Consider the following 18322-nt stretch of genomic DNA (forward strand, 5'->3'; position numbering starts at 1 on the left):
TGTGTGTGCGTGCATGAGTGTGAAGGAAGGACAAACTTCCTGTCAGGATGTGGGGTCCTGCGGAGGGACAGCGACACACGGCCAGAAGTCATAACTTTCTGCTGAGACCAAGTGTGGCATGGTTTGTGTGTGCGGGCGTCTCGTTCTAGTGCACGCATTCATGTGCAATTGTGCGCATCTTAATTGCTCTGACCACTGAGCATACTTCGTTTCACTGCAGCTATGTCGCTGATCGTAGGAAATTCTCCAAAATGAAAGAGATTTCAGGCTCGTACTGTAGCACAGCCTTCATTCATACAAGCTTCACTGAGACAACTTCAAACATACATGAAAATGACCATTATCAGCGCCTATCCTGCAACTCAATCATAGCAAAGGGCTTCACTGGTCTATAGGGAGTCCGCATAATTAGACCACCAAGGCGGAAGAAAAATAGTCCACAGCTTGGGCCTCAAAGATGCCCTCTCTTCCTCACAGTCACCATCATTCCAACAATGTTCACTTATCTCAAACTGTGTATTCTATTTCTTGCTGTTGTTCATGTTCTTATCTGCACAAACAGCAAACAGTGTACAACTTGTGACGTTCCAAACTATTTATTTATTTTTTTTAATGAAAAAGTAATTCCTAGAAAAAATAAATAAGAGCAAGGAGGAGGACGATTTCCATGACACACCAAGGACTTTAATATTGTGATTAATACGCACTATGAAATTAGACTTTGCTTAAAACCAAGCAGCAGATGGTTTCTGGCTATAGAGAGAACACTGCAACCTTTCCAGCCCCACTATCACATGATGTCCCAAGCAGCTTCATATGATGTTTTCATTTGCACAAACATACTTTTAGGTCATAAAAATGTGGCAGAAAGACATCACCACAGCAAACAAGGCAGTAACTTAACCCTCTCAGGCTCAAATTAAACTTTTTGTTGCTAATGCACAACCAAGTCCTGCAGTGGTACTTCTGAGTAAAAAAACCTCATAAAATATGTATGTGGGGTAATCAGGTTGTTAGTTTTTAATTGTTGCAAATCGGCAACGCCTGCCTCGAGAGGGTTAACGAACTGAATTTCAAAAAGTGGATATTAATCCAATTTTAGCTACATTCTTCATTTAACTTGGTGAAATTTCAAGGGACTTTTTTCTGCAGAAACACATGAGCTCACATGTAACGATCTCAGTCATTTTCAGCTTTATGGATGTGGATGAGCGTTACTCTGTGTTTGCACAAGTAGGTCCAGCTGTTTCCTCACACGCCCTTCACGCTTCCAATTATATACCAGTTCACACACGAGCTACCATCCTTTCCCGTCAGAATGAGCATAAAGGATGCTGAAAGAAAAGCCTTATATTGTTTTAGGATCCAATTGTTCCGGACAACCAGTGTCCTACATGACTCACAGTCACCACGGAGACCGAGACCTAGTGATGCAATCAGGAAGGAAAACTTTGGAGCAAGCGTGAACAGAGCAAGGGCTGAAATAAACTTTCTGTGAAACTCCAATTTGCCCGAGCCACGCACACACACACACACACACACACACACACACACACACACACACACACACACACACACACACACACACACACACACACACACACACACACACACACACACACACACACACACACACCGACTTCAAACAAACCATTTCAAGTACATTTGGGAAACCTACAAGTTCTCTCACAGTTTCCACAAGTAATTTCTCTTTCACTTTTCACGTATAGTGGTGGGTGAATGTTTTTGATTTAGAAGATTTTTTTTGTGAAGGGGGTGTAATGGGAAATACTGTTCGGTCTGAAGGAACCCCAGCACTTAAGCTTCTACTGCAGTGGCCGCTTTGCCAAATGCAAACCTTGTGGTTCCACGAACTGTTAAAATGGCCCAGAACATTAAATGCGTTGTATTATAATGGTGGAAGCTCATAAGTTTCACACAATAAAGCCATCACACATGTAATAGATTTTAGCATAAAGCGTAAGCTTCAGACTACTCTGAACTCTACACAGTTATATATAGAGCCCTGCGACAAACTGAAGACCCATCCAGCGTCTATTCTGCCTTTTGCTCTGTGGTAGTTGGGATAGGCTCCAGCCCCCCACAACCCTGATAAGTTGAAGAGAATAGACAGATAAACCAGATATACCCAATATGGTCATTCTAGATGAGGAGTGTCAAACATAAGGCCCGGGGGCTAAAATTGGCCCAGCAGAGACTCCAATCCGGCCCACTGGACTAACATGATGAATGTCACAGAGGGCATAGATTTTGGATTTTTAACTTTAGAGTCCTACCAACACTCTTCTTTCATATACAACAGCAGCGATTCTTTGTTATGCAAAAAAAAGAGACATGCTGTTGAAAAATTGCACTTTTTCCAACAGCAAAATATCTCAGCGATGACACGATTAGTTAAATGTGTTTACACTGACAGAAAGGTTACTTTAAAACTGTTGCACTCGGGATCAAAGTGGGCTATATGGAGCACCACCAAGTAAAATGAGCTGTCTCTCTGTCCCAGATGCACAGGTCTGTTTGAGTACAGAAGAACAACACACACACACTGTTCAAACTTTCTAAGGCAGCTCAAGCAATCAAAAAATGGCTTGTTTCAGATGCTAGATGAACTGAAGGGTTGCAGCAATGCCTGGTATAAGATAAAGATCTCCATTTATGGGTGATATTACAGATATTTGTCTGTGAAATAAGGGATATCCAACCATTCTCTTCCACTTATCCAATTGAGGGTCCATCCCAGCTGTCTTAGAGCGAGAGGACAGGTCAGATAGACAGGTCACTGTGGACTGTGGGAGGAAGCCAGAGTACCCAGAGAGAACCCATGCAAACACGGGGAGAACAAGCAAACTCCACACAGAAAAACCCGGCCTGATGGTGGAACTGAACTTAAGACCTTCTTACTAGTTCAATGCTGTAGTAGTTGGAAGCTTTGATGGAAATTTCAACAAGAAGGCAAAATACTTCTAGTATAGTAAGAGTGTGTGTGTGTGTTTTTAATTCTCCCTCTTTTTTTTTGGCTGCTTCACATCTTGAAATAAGGATTTTTAGATGCTGTCAACTCGCAGCATGCCTGCAACACTACCACACGTGTCAGTGTCAACTTGACAAAGATAGGGAGCATTCCATTGGACCTAATGACAGCCGTCTTAAAGCCGCTGTAGATGTGTGCATGGCAGAACAAGAGAAAAGCAGGCGGTGGAAGGATTACACAACTGATGGTGGATCATAAAGTATTTAGTATTTAGTATTTATTTATTTATTGTCATTGTCAAGAACAATGAAATTGCGTTTGGGGCTTCCATACAACCCAAAAGAAGAAGAAAATAATAAATACCTCTTAAAACCCAAGTGTACATATTTAACCCAGTGTGACTCCAATGCAATAGGACAATCCTTGGCAATAATGTTCGTAGAAATTCAGACAAAGACCTGAGAAACATGACAAAATACAACAATGCAACCCATTCAATATTATTGTACTGTGAGATATGATATCAGATATGATAGTTATCTATTTAAGAAAGAGGGGGGGGCAGGAGGGGGAAGAGAATAAAGATATGATGCACCAATGCAGACCAGTTCATTGCTATTAAGAAGTTGGATATGGTTATTGTCCGTGAGAGGGGGGCAGAGAGTTCAGGAGCCTCACAGCCTGTGGATACAGGCTGTTGGCCAGTCTGGATGTTCTGGCCTGTATAGACCTGTACCTTCTCCCTGAGGGCAGCAGATGGAAAAGGTGGCGCGCAGGGTGATGTTGGTCCCGCAGGATACTGTGCACCCTCCTCAGACAGCGAGTGGGGAAGATATTACTGATCTCTGGCAGACTTGTTCCAATAATTCTGCCAGCTTCTTTCACCACCCGCTGGAGTGCTTGCTGATCGGCCTTGGTGCAGCTGGGGAACCACACTAGAAATCCATACGTCAGAACGCTGCTGATGGCACAGTTGTAGAAGTTCAACATCAGAGATCTGGGAATGTGTGCGCTCCGCAGTCTCCTCAGGTAGTAAAACATGAGGGATTATCTTTTCAACCTTGAGACTTAAATGTCTGATTATTTCCCTACTAGGATAAAGACTACTGAGACATTAATTCACGAAAAACTGCTGCGGGCTAATGGTTACCAGGAACTACAGGGTGTCACTGTGCATCAGCATCAACTTCAGTCGGCTCAGCTCACTTGTCTTGGAAATTTGCGCCACAGTTTCTGGCTTTGATCCTACTGCTTGAACTAAGACTGTACAAATTTAAGAAACACAATGGCAACATTCAACAATTAGACTTAACAGTTTCCCTAAGAGATATTAGATGTTGCCCCGAAAGAACTCTGACCAATATTTTAAGAGTCACTTTGTTTGACAAAATAATTTTATGAAAGGCTGTAAGTACCAGCAACCATATGTGAACAGCATTACAGAATAGTAAAAGCTCAAAACACTGGGAAAGGCATAAATACCAGTTTCAAATAGCTACCCTTCATAGCTAAATGAAATCCCAATGGAATAGCCTTGACATGGCTTGACAAGGTTACTCACTGGTTAGTGGTTCAAGTCCCAGCTTGAAGTCTCAGGCTTCACAGAGACACTGACTTAAAAAAAAAAAAAAACAATATTAAAATATAACTAAGATCATTACTTCAACATGAATGAATTCATGAAATACCTGATGATTAAAGCATCGTCACGTATGGATAATTATTTATCCACAAATCATTACATTTATTTACATTTTCTGAATGATCCCCATGCTCAGTGCAACCTCGGTAAATTGTAAAGGAGTCAACTTTAATCTAATTCATGTCTTTACTATATCGGAGTGCAGCTGAACCAATGTCTAGATGTGATGTCAGCTTTACAGACATGCCACATAATAATTTAAACTGGCATTACAGACATGTAATTCCAGACCTGGATCTATGTCAAAGGCCAGTGCTTTCTGGAAAAGGAGATTTAGGTAAAAAGGGGGTACAGGTTCTCATGTTACGACTTAATTAGCCACCAATTTGTCGGTGAGGCAGGTAAATGCATGGATCACCCCCAGGGTCCACATTGCTGTGTCAGTTCCAGTTAAAAATGAACAAATGCAGGAAGGTAGACACTTTCTTTCCTGCGTTAGGTGGGGAAAAAAAGACAACTGGAGATGGAGAGTGACCTCACTGACTGCCTGCTGCTGCACTCTCAGTCTCCTGGCCTGTGATCAGGGGAGTATTGGCAGTGATAAAAATCACTGATACATTTTTCAGCTGCACAGGGTATTACCACAGCTATGCACTGGAAAAATTCCACAACTCCCTTCTTTTTCTTTATCCCCTGAGACTAGCAGATACCCTTCTTCCCATGTGATGTCCCTCAAACTCCTTAAACATCATCACCGTTTATTAACAACTGGATACAGGAATATCCCCAACAATCAACCACTGTAACACCAGACAGTAATCTAAGTAGCACCTCCGGACCAGAAAAAGACAAGTATTGCTAATGCGGCAGTGACTTGACTCCATTTACAAGGTGTCTGATGGAACATACAGACGGGTCGTCTCTCTTTTAATCTCAACGCAATGCCAGTTACCCTTGAGCAACACTTTGCACCAAGACCCCTTTCAATCTTTCCTCTCTGCTTAACCAATCACAGAAAACACCCACCAGCACAGCAGGTCCCTCCCGGATCTGGTGTTTAAACACGAGCATGAAAGGATTTTTCCACATTTAAAATGAAGGCAGAGAAGATTTATGACTGGTAAGTGGGCGATATAAGTCTGACCGGGTATTGCACACAGAGAAACTCGCCGGTCACAGAAAAGGAGACACCATCAGAGGTCTCTTATTAACAACCCACAATGTTTTATGGCTTTAACAGAAGACAATGGTGTGGAATGACAAGTCTAGGATTTGAAGGGAGAAATGATCTGATGGTCTGGTTATCTGCTTTTGACAAGCTTTTATAACCATTTCTGTGTATGTGTATAGATCAGGGGTGGGCAATCTCAGTCCACGAGGCCTGGTGTCCCTGTAGGTTTTAGATGTGTCCTCGAACCAACACAGCTGATTTAAATGGCTAAATTAGCTCCTCAACATGTCCTGAAGTTCTCCAGAGGCCTGATAACGAACTAATCATGTGATTCAGGTGTGTTGACCCAAGGTGAGATCTAAAACCTGCAGGGACACCGGCCCTCGTGGACTGAGATTGCCCACCCCTGGTATAGATACATACATATAGATAAAAAACAGAAGGTAAGCTAAAACATAAATAAGAATATTTTTATTTAAAAAAAAAAAAAAAAAAAAAAAAAAAAGGAAGGAATTGCTGCGGGCCATTCGATCCCTGTACAACCGTTGCAGGAGCTTGGTTCGCATTGCCGGCAATAAGTCTGACTTGTTCCTGGTGGGTGATGGGCTCCGCCAGGGCTGCCCTTTGTCACCGATTCTGTTCATAATTTTTATGGACAGGATTTTTAGGCGCAGCCAAGTGGCGGAGGGCTTTCACTTCAGTGGCCTCAGAATCTCATCTCTGCTTTTCGCGGATGATGTGTTTCTGTTGGCTTCATCGGGTGAAGGCCTCCAGCTCGCACTGGAACGGCTTGCAGCCGAGTGTGAAGCAGCGGGAATTAGGATCAGCACCTCCAAATCTGAGGCCATGGTTCTCAGCCGGAAAAGGGTGGAGTCCCCACTCCGGGTCGGGGACGAGATCCTGCCCCAAGTGGAGGAGTTCAAGTATCTTGGGGTCTTGTTCACGAGTGATGGGAGAAGGGAGCCGAAGATCGACAGACTGATTGGTGCTGCGGCTGCAGTAATGCAGACGCTGCACCGGTCCGTCGTGGTGAAGAGGGAGCTGAGTGTAAAAGCGAAGCTCTCAATTTACCGGTCAATCTACGTCCCTACCCTCACCTATGGCCACGAGCTGTGGGTAGTGACCGAAAGAACGAGATCGTGGATACAAGCGGCAGAAATGGATTTCCTCCGAAGGGTGGCTGGCCTCTCCCTTAGAGATAGGGTGAGAAGTTCGGCCATCCGGGAGGGGCTCAGAGTAGAGCCGCTGCTCCTCCACATCGAGAGGAGCCAGCTGAGGTGGTTCGGGCATCTGACAAGGATGCCCCCTGGGCGCCTCCTGGGTGAGGTGTTCCGGGCATGTCCCACCGGGAGGAGGCCCCGGGGCAGACCCAGGACATGCTGGAGAGATTATATCTCTCGGCTGGTCTGGGAACACCTTTGTGTTCCCCCAGATAAGCTGGAGCAGGTGGCTGGGGAGAGGGAGGTCTGGGCAACTTTGCTTAGGCTGCTGCCCCCGCGACCCGGCCTCGGATAAAGCGGATGAAGATGGATGGATGGATGGATGGATGGATGGATGGATGGATGGATGGATGGATGAAAAAAAAAAAAAAAGCCTTGTGGGCGCAGCTGGACCACATTTGATTGACACAAATAGTAAAAGTTACAGTAATTTGAGGTATGATGCTTCCCATTTGATCCCATGATACTTTGGGTTCATTAAAAGGGAGCAACGTCTGGTTATTCCTGTTATTCCTACACTGAGCTGAGTTTTGTGAGCATTAACAGTTTAGTTTGGGTTGTAAAAGAATTAGCAGAGTGGATAATGTGCTGATGTACATATTTACTCATCAAGTTGTCCTCCCACCCTGATAACACACACACTCAATGAAAGGATTTATCAAGGTCGTACACGTAATTCATATATAGTGGAGACAGAAAAACACATTTTTTCCCCTGTGTGTCTGTTTGGTAGATTCTAACTTTACTTTGATTTCTACATCCCTCTTTGTCTCAGCTTTTCTGCCTGCAGCCTGTGTGCGAATCCATCCGTCTCTAATCCTCATCCTGTTCGGCTCACTGAAACCTCGGCGTTCATTTGTTAAACTTTTTCTTTGGCGTCCAGTACAGGCTGTCGGACTGTGCCCCCTCCTCTCTCTCTCTCTCTCTCTCTCTCTCTCTCTCTCTCTCTCACACTGTCCCGCCTGCATTTCTCTCTTTAGATAACTTTTGCTCTCCATCCTTCCCCTCAGTCCCACCACCTGTGTGTCCTCCTCCTCCTCCTCTTCTTCTTTAACCCCTCTTTCATCTCCTTCATCTTCCACCAGGTCATTCTTCTCTCACACACTTTCTTGTTGAGAGATAGACAGTGCAGCATCTTGGCAGCCCTCCACCCTCCCGCCTGGACGGAAAAATAAACAAGGGTCCACATGTTCCCAAGGAATTTTAATGACTTCCATAACTCTGGCCATTTTACCTGCCAAACTCCATGGAGCGTGAGAGGGAAGCGGCGGACTCTGAACGAGCTAGTTTAGCAGCACTGATGACGAGCTTTGTGAGGCCGAGCCAAGTAGTATCCTTTGAAGCACTAAGAAGCTTTGAAAGAAACCAGTCTGGGATGTTGTAAAGGACAAATCCGTGAGCTAAAAGTATACAGTGTCGAACAAAAAAAGCTGCAAATGTGAGTTTGTGTGGCATTTTACGAATGCCCTACAAACATAAACAAAGTACTGCATCAAAACGGTGAAGGGGATATTAAATGCCCTGGTGTATTGCTCAGTGTTAGAACTTTTTAGTGCAGCACAAGCAGCAGTCCTACTTATATAAGCATCCCGAAATTATGTTACTGTGCTAAAATGGTTGGCTCAACATTTGGCTTACAGGAATATTGCAGAGAGCACCTCTATGTGTCTCCCAGTGATCAACAGCTTCTGGCAGCTACATTCCTCTGCCTCAAACATTGGTGCACAAAATAGACGACTCTTTTGAGAGTCTTTAAAAAGTCAAAGTGAAATAAAGGCACGCATTTATTGTTGGTGTCTTCTCAAAGTTTTATGGTGATAAGCACACTTGTAATCACAAAACATGACAGAAACTGTTGTATGAAGAATTAAAGGATAGCTGTAGAGGAAGAGATATAAATCCTGCTTGTTTTTAATTTTTCACACCAGCACAAAAAAACAAAAATAGGCCAAGCAATGTGTAAAAAGTTCGACCAAACAAATAAAATCAGAACTGAAAGGATTTGTTATCATAGCCATTTAGCCGTTTCTCAACAAATGCCATGTTTAAATTGATCCATTCATTCAGCTCTGTGATCCCTTTGTTACAGACAGTCAACTATGATTTGTATAGAACCGTTTCTGTGAAAGACCACCACAGGCTAAATGACCGATAATAAAATCCCTAATGGCTATATTTTAAAGGGGCCACGACCATAGACTGTCAGGCTGAGCTGCACAGACCTGACCTGAGAGAAGACAAGGGGCTATGGAGGTCTCTTTCAAGGGCTGGGGCTGAGCAATAAATCTGAGCAAATTGTCTTCCCAGACTAAATCTTGAGACTTACTTAAAACAGTGAGAAGCACAAAAATTGTGAGTACATACATGAAACAACACCACAAAATAAAGAAACTCTAGACTATCAATTTCATTTCCCACAAGAACTCAAATCGGAAGGTTTTAATCTATTAAAAAGGGATTATTCTCCCTTGCACAACGGATTATTCATTATTCAGATTTTGTGTTACATGTGTGCATCTTTAGCTTGTCAGACCTGTTCTACACCTTTATTAACACAGCATTACGAAATCAGACAATGTGTTTTATTACAGATGTGTCGGCAGCAGGGAACACCCAGCCCACTGGCAGGACCGCTGTTTAGATTTCAGTTATATTTTTCTTTCCCTCTCAACCCGGGACCAGCTGCAGAGGAAATGACAATAGAAGGGGAGATTCATAACATCTCCTCCCACCTACCCACGCTCCCAACTCACTCACTAATTTCTCCCTCTATGCGTGCCAAAATGGCCTTTTTTTTCCTGCCCATCTAACTTGTTCAACTTCCCACCCCACTTCTTAATCTGCACTTCTACTTGTTTCATCTCCAAGTTTGTAACCCTTGACCCATGTAATTGATACTTTCATAAATTCAGGAAAATCACACATGCACATTTGGTTTCTTCCCCCCTTTCCCTCTCAGGACTCCATCCTCTCTCACGCACAAGGAATCTGGGATGTGTTCTCCAACTTCTCTAACTTTAAGTCTTCAAATCTAGTAGTCTTTGGGGTGTGGACCCACAAAACTCCCCCAGGCTTGTAATGTTGGACCTTTATGCCTCAATGTTTTCACTTTTAAGAGGACTGCCGATTCCTTATTGTTTAGCATGTATAAAAGTGTTGCATTTGTTTCAAATAACTACGCAAACACTTGAACCTTTTTCTGATATCCCCGAAACAAGTGGACTTCTTTTGGTTTGAAAAATATCGACATATGCAAACTTTAAAACATGGCAAACATAGTGCTTTTCTACTCAACTTTCTTACTACAAGACATGCCATTATATATGCCTAAGGATTTTTACCCTAACATTCACTTACTCACATGGATGTATTGAGGTTTAGCACCTTCCCAGAAAACCAAACCACTAACCTTGCAATTGGTTGACAGCAGACACCAGCTCCTGGGCCACAACCCACATGAACTGACAAAGCGTAGAAGCAGAGCCTCTAATAATTTGGGTGAAGTGAGTATGAATAAGCACAATGACAGTATAACACAGTAATCTCCCAATCTTAATTTACAACAAACTAAATGAATAAGAGGAAAGAAACTAACAGCTGAGGTAAGACTGACAGGATTCACTAAGGACGGGAAACAAGTATAGTGTCAGTACACCAACATCATTGAACTATCACTTATTTTACTTTGGTGCACGCACTGTTAAAAAGTGCTGGAACCAGATGTTCGTTACCAAGGCAGAGACTGTGTACCAAGTTTGGTTATAGCCAAACATCAACCCACAGCTGGTTCCAGCACGGAGCTCTTTAGCTCCACTCTGACGCAATCCCCTTGATGGGAGGCGTGGGACATCAAACTTTAGTCTCTACCCTCTGTGCTCTACTCATATATCCACTTTTGGACAGGAGAAACCCCATCCTGACTTTATAAATGACTTCTAGACTGTAGTTAAGAAGCAGAGAAGTTGGAAAAAGGGTCAGAAAGAAAAGAGTGAAAAAGGATTTAATAGGGAACCTGGGAGTCCTGAGCCAATCTACCAGGACAGAGAACTCATCCATCCATTATTTTTCTTCTGCCTATCCAAATTAGCGCCGTGGCTAGGCTAAAGTCTAACTCAGTTGTCATGTGACAAGAGACGGGGTACACCTTGGACAGGCTGCCAATCTGTTGCAGATCTAACACAGACAACGCGCATGCACGCACACACACATCAACGTTGCTCTGACTTCCCATATTGAAGAGGCATTTCATTTGAAAATTCCGACTGGAAACTCAAATTCTGACTCCCAGCTTAATTTTGTATGCACCATTAGAATGACCAATTAACTTAATTTGCAAGTCTTCAGTCCCCTACTCTAGTGAGGTGTGTGGCAGAGCAGTTCATCTGCTAATTGGAAGGTTGGCGGTTTGATCCCTGGCTGCTTCAGTCTGCATCCTTGGGCGAGATACTAACCCCAAGTAGAAAAAGTGCTTGTTTGAATGGGTGTGAATGAGGCAAGTTGTGTAAAGCGCCTTGAATGCTCAGAGTAAAAACAACCAGTATTCAACAATTAGTCCACCAGTTTTATGGTGGGGAGCTTTGGAGTCCTGTTCAAGTTATTGGTCCAGTGGGTCCTGTGCATCATATCCTTAGGATATGATGCAAATTTATTCATGAATTTGTGCTGGTTGTTTGCTACCATTTTATCTATAAATCATTCTTCTTGGGCTCCACTCCATCTTTTCTAATTCCTCAACCTGCCACACATCACATTACACTCAACTGTAAATCCTAGGACAAACACCACATGTAGAAAGCCAACTACCTGTCAAAAAGCACTCTTTCCTTTCCTGTGAAATTCACACTTTGTTCTCAGAGCTTCAAAGACAAATTTGTAAAGAGATTTTATTCTGGGTGGGATTCTGTATTGGAAAATGAGTACTTATTACCTGGCATTTGTAAACAATTATGGTGATAGTCAGTAAGGCATAAAACATTACTATAAAAAGTTAATGAAGTTCCTTTCAACCAGTTGACTTTTTCCACAGGAAAAAAAAGAAGAAAAAAAGGCTTTGGTTTTAAACCAAGTGGTAGCCTCCTGTTTTATTAAAGATCAGCATTACTAACACCAATCATCAGGCATGTCAGGTCAAAAGGGTAGTAGCGTTCATAAAAAAAAAAAAAATTTAAAAAAAGTAGGGATATCTTAAGGTTAATGACACAAGCCAAAATTAGCCAACTGACGTCAAAAGTGGTAACGGAGCACAAAAAGGAAAAATGTTGTGATGCACAGCATCTCCAAAAGATGAAAAGGTCAGTGTCTTCCAGTATTTAATGTATTTTATGCTCTTCCATGTTCTTTCAATAGCCTCTAAACTTCTGTGTTGTCCAGTGCTTAAGTGGGTCCAGACGGCTGTGGATGGTGCTGCAATACTTGCACTTGGGATCAGGTTCACAAGACAAAGACAACATACAGTGTTAGGCCACACAAGCTGTGCAGGGAAACACAAGGAGCACTCTGCTTTGTACATCTGTGAGGTACTTTGGCACCAAGCACAGAGTGAATGTGGTTGAAATCAAAGCACAAACAGGTGGGAGGTTCAGTCAAATGAGGAAGAGCAAATTTACCTGTGGCAACGGGGATGCAGTCTGCTTTTACAAACATTTGAAAAAAGGGGGTCATTCTAAAGAGCTCACTGAATTTGAGTGTGGTACTGTAATAGGATGCCAGTCCTCAATAGGTCAGTTTGTGAAATAGATATTCTACAGGTTGACTCAGAACTGAAAGTATAACCCGGGCACATGAGAGCTACAGCTTTGCATTCTGTCCTCGCATTTCTTTGGCTAACATAAATACTACCCAGAACATATAAACACAATAATGTAGCTCATTAAACTTTTAAAAGTCGTAAGGATTCAACAAAGGCTCAACTATAAAGTACTGAACTACAGAAGTTCCAGTTCCCTGTAACACATGACTCCTTAACTATGAGATCTAATATTAACCTGCCAAGGGATGCAGCTGCTTGGTGAAGACAATTTCAGAAACCCTTCCCATGAACTTTGACCTCACTAGCACAATCTGTAAAAAAAAAAAAAAGAAAAAAAAAAAAAGTGTTGGGAGAACCTAAATCGTTATTGGTTTCACCCCACAAGACTCAGCTCACTGTGGCCAGGGTAAAATGGGAGCCTGGGTTAGTGGGGTCCAGCCACTGCTGGGCAAAGATCAACCAATTTATGGTACTTAACTGACGTCATTATCCAAGGGATTACTCAGAGGCTGGAGTGCTGCAGTTTTCTGCTGTGGACGTCTTTCATGCATGACTGCAACAATAACAGCAGCAGCAAACCAGCAAACCACACGGCATCAATCTTTCTCTTTGGGAGCGTTTATTGCAATCTGATTGAGTAACAAGCTTGCAACATGAATGAAGAGGTGAGAGAAATGACTAAAATGTCAGTCCCATGAAAACAAAATCCAACAGATCAAAATTCAAGCCTGGGGGGAAATTGAGGATTTGGAAGCCTTGTTTATGTAAATGTAATGCTTGAAAGACCTCAGTGCTGCCTAAATGCTCTCCACTGTAAACAAAAAATAATAATTTCACATTTACTTTTCTGGTTCAAAGATGATTTTGCTTTAAAACTACATGAGCACCTGCATTCAAGCTGAAATGTGTGCAGCCATTTTTTCAGCTGTGTTTGCCCGTCTATGGGACCCAGCCCAAAACACTTAATTTAGAGCTGGAACGCAGTATTCAATCAGACCCTAATCATGATCTCCAAAAAGACCAAAAAGCTTCAGCGCTTTCATTACTCACAATCTGATTTTCTTTATGGAGCAAGCCAACAGGTGACACTCCACAGACCTTCAGTGTGTACTTTCATATAAACAGTTAAGGCAAAGATTTAAAAATAAATAAATAAATAAATAAAAATGAACAAAACACAGACCGGGCACACATGCACAAAATCACCCCCAACAAAAAACAACACAAACACATGGACTGTGGTTGAGGATGAATTTCTTGAAGGCAAAATTAAGTTCAGCTGACATAGACAGCTGGAAACCATGTTGTATGACATAATTGTGGGAATAATACCCAAGCTATTTACCTAACACGCACATGCACACGCACACACTACAGAGAGCATAAGGAATAGAGCCAGTGAGGTCGCTGAGGTTGATTGAGAGACCAGAAAAATACTCGCTAACAGTACGTGTTCACCCCCTCAGCCTCAGCATTGGGAGATAAATTTTCTTGGATAGTTTTCTGGGACGTTGTTGAACTACATGGTCAAAGCACAATAAGTCAGATGTAAGTTATATCTCAAAACCTTGACCTGAGAGCAGGCATGTGGTGTCAAGTTCATGTGAATACAAAAAAAAATATATATATATATATATATATATTTGTTTAAAAAAAAAAAATGCCTCGGGAGAGGAAATCAAGGCCAGAAGGACCGCAAATCATTTGGCCTGAAGCACCAACATTTTCTTCAAGGGCCCAGCACACAAAGTCATTTCTGAAACAATGAGAAACCTCAGAGGAGACCAAACAAAGCCTGCAGCAAGGGTCCTTTTTTATTGCTTTTTCTGCAGACGAACTCTGCACAAATATCTGATTGGACATTTCAGGATTCATTGGAGCACCAAGGCCATCGCCATGGCAGCAAGTACAATGTGTACACACCTAATAATCTCCTCTGCAGCATAACTGAATCTCAAAGCAGAACATTTTTCTGCTCCTGTTAAACCTCCACAAAGCAACAGTAACAGCATATAAAGCTGCAGCTAGCAGTGCTTTGTATGTGCACATTCAGCCTCCTTGTCAAGAACTCACCAGATTTTAAGTCAAAGTTTGAAAATATTTTGATGTTGGTTTAAGGCTCAATGAGAGGATGAATACCAATTTCAATAATTTAAATTTTTTTTTATCCAAGACAGAAGCAAGATTTGACATGCTTGGCCATTATCAAGCATTAGAGCATTTGAAACCCCAAATGTATGATTTTCAAAAACAAACAGTCTGTTGAGGTTGTGTGCAGTGCGCACTACTGCACCTAGTGTGGATTACAGTATTTTTCGTTCAGCCTGGACGATAAAGGTGAGGCAGCCAACAAAGACAAACCTGTGAGGACTATTTGCTCACCACACTGAAGACAACAGGAAGAGATTAGTGAAGAAACGTACAGTCTGTGAGCTCAGTGGCTGTATGCAGTAACACTACAGAGGCAGGTGTGTTCCTGATGTGAATCAGAGACTTTATTACTTCAGCACTGAAAGACAAATGTGACAGCAAGTCAGAAAAAACGCAGGTCAGTTCTAAGCTTTGTAACCTATGCACATCTACGTTTAAATTTGCATACACTTTGTTGCACTGATGGGTAGCTTGAGATCTTAGCATAGCTCAAAAAGAACTGCAGCACAAACATGACTCAACTTGGCCCCAAATTTCCTTCACAAACAGCGTGAGAGCTCTTGGATAAGCTGCAGAGCATTTGAGCAAAAAATTTAAAAAAATCTGTTGTGCTGAAATCAGAGACTGTTGATCTGAAATGGTGTACAGATTTCTGTGATTCAGTTCTTGAGAAGAAAGAGAAAACAAGTAGAAATGATCCATAACCTCGAGGCATAAAAGGCAATGCCTTGATCATGGAAAATGCCTAAAGCTATATAAATCTAATGAAGTGAAGCAAATGTAAGCAGAAATTTCAGGGAAGACAAAAAAAAAAAAAGACAAAAAAAGAAAGTGAGCAAAGCGCAACAAAACCACCGGTTTTCCCAGTCAGTCAGTCATTTATCCAACCATGAAAGGGGGCCTTTCATAGGAATACCCGGAAAAACAGTCCGAAATAGAAACAAGCTGCTCCTAATGGCTCCTTATCGCCGTTCAGTCGACAGTAAACTGATATCTATGAAAAGAGATTCACGAGAGCACTTGACTGTATCACTCCTTCCCCTCAAGGGAAAAAGGAACCACAAGAAAATAAAGCAACTTTTTTAATCCTTAACCTTAAACTAAAATTTCATATTATGTAAGAGACCAAGGTAATAACTCACGCCTTATCAATACAGCCCAGATGCAAAAATCCCAGCCCCCTCTACAAACTACAAGCACATGAACCTACCCCCTACCACCTTCCCATAAGCATGCTGACACTTGAGAGGGCGGCACCTCTCTTAAGCACACAGAAAGCCATCTCGGGTGCATTCAAAGCTCCCAGCTCTATTCTTCTCCGCAGTAAAAGAACTCCCAGTTTGAAAGGAGGGAATCGGGCCTCTGCTATTTCATTTAGCATGCCAGACAAGTCTCTGAATCCCTCGTAAACTTCCTAATGTGTAATGAACTTTTGTGAACAAGATACCAAGAAGGACAGTGCATGCCTTAAAAAGAAAAAAATGAAACAAAAACATGAGTTTACCACTGATGCGCACACTTTCCTTTGCTGCGGTCAGCTCTAGGGAATGACAGAACTGCAGAGCAGAAACATGAAGGGACAGCAGTGATACGAAGGGGAACACAGCATCCATTCAGTCACAGAAAATACAAAGATGTGCACAAAACACGGAATAAAAAACTACAGTTGTGGAGAATCTTCAGTACAAACCTGCTGCCGCCAAATCTTTCTCTTCAGACAGCTGCGATCCACCTGCGCTACAGCGAGTATGCTGCCGCTACTGCTCTCCCTCTCTCTAACACGCCTCTCCCATTGAAGCCGAATGCAGTGTAAAATTTTGCGTCGTCTGCCCGCTTTCTTTCACGCTCCTCCTACAGCATCTTTCCCCCCCTTCCTGGAGTTGCTCCTTCTTCCCTACTTAAGCAGGACGCACTCTGGTACATCTGGCAGAAAATACGACGCATCTGCTGCAGGAGCTGCAGAGGACTGGCCAGCATGAAGAGAGAAGGGGGCTCTGTGAATTCAGCAGGAGGCTGATAGTGACGGAGGGGTTGAATATGGAAGGGGGGGAGGGGTGAGATGACAGGGTCATTCGCCCCCAGGGGTGCTTCAGAGATCTTTTGTGAAAAAAGGTCCAAGACCTCCAAAAGGTGTTTTTTTTAGCCATTCCTTCTTTCAAACATTTGTATAGACTGGAACTTGATAACAAAGTGAGTAATGCATAAGACGGATACTTTAGATGGTTGTGCAATAAATTAAGCTCGCTCCTTCTATTTTTCCTCCTCCCAGTCCCCATTTAACTTCCTTGAAACTTATTAAAACACCAATTTGTATTTATTTTTTAATTCACAAATGACTCTCCTATACTTCCAGTGTTGCCAAATCTTCCCCCTTCCTGCACTACACAGTCCCTCCCTCCTCATTAATCATTAATCCTCCTGATGACATTCAGCACTTGATAGCAGCTCAACTGCCTCCTCATGTGAGGAATCTCCTTTGACACAAAAGAGTTTGGAGGAGCGTTTGATCATATAAAGAAAGGAGGGAGGAGCTGCCATTTAGAAATGGCTTTTTAGTTTAGAAATACAATGATGTGCGCCAAATCGGTCCTTGGCTTTTAAATGAATAGTTGGATAGCAAGTAAAAGCCTTAATATTTAATGATGACGAACACAGACAGAGAGAGATGTTAACAACAACAACAACAACAACAAGTACTGCGCCCGCACCGCTCATGTTCTGACTTCACCCTGGCAGAGTTATCCATGCAAATGAGGACTCATCTTAACCTTCACACTATCCTGACTTCCGTGACTGTGAAGAACCTGTTGCACTGAGCACTTGCATTCCCGTGTACTGCACACAACAGATCTTTAAAACGGAACCATTATGCTCCTTTTCATCGCAATTATTTTAGCTTTGCATGATTGACAGTTCAAAACACTGAACTGTTCTTTATCAAAAACATTTATCTCCTCACTTTATTGTTTCAGTTGTACTTCTATGGTTAATCCATACAGAGTCGACAAAGTAGACTATACAAGTTGAAGATTCCATTGCAAAACATTAATACCTGCGCAGGTGGCAATGACTGCAACGTGTAGATACATTTCTAAGGATGTGCACTTTAGGATATGATATGGTTTTAGAAGAGTTTGACGTCACGCGCCTACAGCAATGAGTTAATAGAAGTATAATAGTATCCATTTAACTTCCTCTTAAATGGTTACTCCTCAGAAAGTTTGACTGGCCGGTTGGCGAGCCACGTTGGCCATATCTGTGAAAGCTGCTCAGTCACATCATAAAGTGCACTTAAGGCAGTCTAAAACCTGAGTTTTGGGGTCATGGGGATTATTTGCACTTAAATGGTTAAAAGTGATCATATGACATAAAATCAGGAAACGCATAATCGGTCCCC

General features: G+C 42.4%; 1 protein-coding gene across 5 annotated transcripts in view; it reads right to left on the reverse strand.

Moving 5' to 3' along the window:
• Nucleotides 1-18322, reverse strand: part of add3a (adducin 3 (gamma) a) — a 101310-nt gene that overhangs the window by 54687 nt on the left and 28301 nt on the right. Inside the window, exons 1-2 of one of the 5 annotated variants that reach the window (XM_012918915.5) lie at nucleotides 16616-16876; nucleotides 16430-16481 (exon numbers count right to left, since the gene is read on the reverse strand). The exons of 3 other annotated variants lie outside the window; for them this stretch is intronic. The gene's annotated coding sequence lies outside the window, so the exon portion shown is untranslated. Of the gene's footprint in view, nucleotides 1-16429; nucleotides 16482-16615; nucleotides 16877-18322 lie in introns of those variants that run through there. One more of the 5 variants, XM_004539134.6, reaches the window with a different exon arrangement.

This window comes from Maylandia zebra, linkage group LG6, assembly GCF_041146795.1.
Source record: "Maylandia zebra isolate NMK-2024a linkage group LG6, Mzebra_GT3a, whole genome shotgun sequence".
NCBI lineage: Eukaryota > Metazoa > Chordata > Actinopteri > Cichliformes > Cichlidae > Maylandia > Maylandia zebra.